Genomic DNA, 3,231 nt, shown 5'->3' with positions numbered 1-3,231 from the left:
GGAGAGGGAGAGGGAGAGGGAGAGGGAGAGGGAGAGGGAGAGGGAGAGGGAGAGGGAGAGGGAGAGGGAGAGGGAGATTGACTACAGGTCATAATCTGCATATGAGAAGAAATAGGATGATTTTTTTTTCTGAGTTTGTAGACCTCTGTCTTAAATGTTCCCCACTTGAGGGCCTGCACACTGGGCATAACTCTTTGAGCATCCTTACAATACTGTGCAGAGGAAACACATCTAAACCACAGCAGATACAGAATTAATAGAGCGAGCAAGCACTTTAGTATAAGCAACTTATATTAACGTGAATCAAAAGTTGATTGAATAGCTATCATTAGTTTTAAAGTAAACTTAATGTTCAACATAAAAAGAATCACACTATTAACTGAGCCAAGTGGGAAGTCCAGTGTTTATTGGAGAAACATAAGGGAAAGTGAGATGTGGGAAGAAGGAAGGAAGACAGAAGTATGGATTTATTCAATTCCCTGTACTTTTTAAGAAATTTAAAAGGTTTTCTGGTTTAAATACAATCACTGACTACTGAAAATTTAATTTCCAAAAAATATGGGGGAAAGCATTGTTTGCCAATGTAATAAAAAAACAAGATAATAAGCTAGGAAAGATAAAGGAAATGTTTAAAAGTATAAAATAAAATGACAAAATGAGAATGAAATCAATTAATTTTAAAATGAATACTAATAAATGAACTTTAAGCATTAGAAATAAAAAGTACATCTTAGCTAAGTATACCATAATTATATGTGACTATTTTTCAGAAACTCAACTGAAATTGAGAAAGGTTAAAAAAATAATAAAGTGGAAGAAAAGAGAAACAAAAAGCAAGCAAACAGAGATGATGCTGAAGAATATACACGAAACCCAGAAGGAATAGGGATGACAATGATGACAATACCATCAATAGAGCTGAAATAAAGAGAAGCACCACATGGGATAGAGTGGCTTTGTATTTTCAGTCAACTACAATAAATATAAAATAGTATCGCATGCTGCTGAATCTATCCACAGGATCACATAGTATTAAAATATTGAAGAACCTATTAGAAACAGGAGGAGTTGATTTAAAATAAAGCATCTAATGGTATACATTGATACAGAACAATAAATTAGAATGGATTTTAAAAATTAATGTTATTAATAACATCGTATTTCAAGCTAGCTAGCTGTTGTGAGTTACAATTATTAAAATCGCCCATAATATATTTTCAAAAACCAATTTCTTAGGCTACACGACAGGTTTCAATAATTGCAAAAGAATTATTATATCAACCAAATTTCTCAAAAATGGCATATTATCAATTATTAACATACTGGCTTTTAAAAACAATTATTTGCAAACTGAAGAAATTACTAGCAATAGAATCAAGGAGGAAATTAAAGCCACAGATAAGGATGACTGAGAGGGTAGTTATCGCCACAGGCATGGACCTCGCATCCAAATAGGAAGTAGCTAAGTTATAGCAAAGATGCTTCATAGCTCAGTTCTCAGTAGTCTGGATTTTGTAGGTTGGCAGCTTGAGCACGTGTGTGCAGTTGTGGCTTCAAACAATTATACCCCACAAGTAGCTAAAACCTATGTGTCCTATCCTATTCATCCTGGGCAGGGCTATTCCCAACAGAGCAATCAGGCCTACACCAGTAGAGTTTCAGTGGTTATCAGCAGTCTCAGCAGCTATGGTTCTTTGTATGAACAGACACAGAACACATAATAGTCAGCTTCCTGGAGCATGATTCCACTGGAGGCTATGGCAGCAGCCTGAGTTCCCCAGTCTTATAGTCAGAGCAGCTGTCCTCCTACTCTGGCTATGGTCAACAGCCAGCCACCTGCTAGCTGCATCTTGGGAAAGTTATCGGGTAGCAGTTCTTAGAGCAGGGACTGTGGGCAGCCCCCAAGTGGAGGCGATAGCCAACAGTCTGACAGCAACACTTTGGATAGCAACAAAGCTACGGGCAGCAGCAAAACTTCTGTAACCTGATTTAAAGTTTTTGAGTGCAGAACCACTACAAGGGTAGCAGTGGAAGAAAGTGGTGGAGGCAACTGGGGCTCAGGTTACTCTTCTATCAGTGGTGGTGGTGGTAGTTATGGCAATCAAGATCAGAGTAATAATGGGTGGTGGCTATAAGGTGAACCAGCACAACATGGGGGCAGGCTGTAGATAGCGATGATAGAGGTGGTTCCAACCACAGCAGGGGTGGCTATGAACTCAAAGGCTGTGGAGGTGGAGGTAGCCTGGGCAGAAGTGACCACAGTGGATTCAATAAATCTGGTGGGCCTCCAGATCAAAGATCACATTACAGTTCCAAACAAGATAATTCAGACAACACCACTGTCTTTGTGCAAGGTGTGGGTGAGAATGTTACAATAGAGTCTGTGGCTGATTGCTTCCAGCAGATTGGAATTACTAAGACAAATTTTTTAAACTGGAAAGTCGATGATTAATTTGCATACATACAGAGAAACTGCCAAGCTGACAAGTGAGGCAAGAATTGTACTTGATGATCTACCTTCTGCTTAAGGGGCTAGCAAGTGGTTTGATGGTAAAGAATTCTCTGCGAACCCTAACAAGGTTTCATTTCTTACCCATGGAGCAGATTTTAATCAGGGTAGTGGAATTATTTGTGGAGGCTTAGGGTAAAGTGGATGTACCCATTGGCTGTGGACGCTGTAGAAGAGGTGGCAGAGTGGTGGCAGTGTCCGGGAAGGATTCTCTAGTGGAAGTGGCAGAGGTAGCAGACATCAATGAACCAGGCCCCGAAAGTGTACCAATCCTATATGTGAGAACATGAACTGAGGTGACTGCAACTTGAAAAAGCCCCTAAACTAGATGGCCAAGGGAGGAGAGCCTAGAAGGTCTCATATGCAGGGCAACTTTGGAAATGATTGTTGTAGCATAAGGTAATATGATCTGGGTGCCTACCAGGCTGAATCAAGGATGGTGGGGCTTCTGATAGGAGCATGAGGATGGGGATATAGGCTTCTTTGCCTTGGCAAGATGGGCTCCAGAGGTGAGCACAGACAGGATGGAGGGAGAAACCATATCAATTTGGTTCCTGCTATTCTGGGACAGGTCTTCATGTATCAGTGTTGCTTTTGTTATTTTATAACTTTCCAATTTAGGATTGCCTATGCTTTGTTTGTTTGTTTGTTTGTTTGGTGTGTGTGTGTGTGTGTATGTGTGTGTAGTGTGGTGTGTGAGAGTACTGTAATTGTAACCATAT

General features: G+C 40.2%; 1 pseudogene; it reads left to right on the top strand.

Annotated features, from left to right (window-relative positions):
• LOC114640359 overlaps positions 1–2,648 on the top strand; it is a 5,613-nt pseudogene extending 2,965 nt beyond the window's left edge.
• The last annotated feature ends 583 nt before the right edge of the window (positions 2,649–3,231 follow it).

Source organism: Grammomys surdaster, unplaced genomic scaffold (genome assembly GCF_004785775.1).
Source record: "Grammomys surdaster isolate TR1022 unplaced genomic scaffold, NIH_TR_1.0 125807, whole genome shotgun sequence".
Classification (NCBI taxonomy): domain Eukaryota; kingdom Metazoa; phylum Chordata; class Mammalia; order Rodentia; family Muridae; genus Grammomys; species Grammomys surdaster.
Note: the sequence above shows the minus strand (reverse complement) of the source record. Positions and strands in the feature narration are given on the sequence as shown.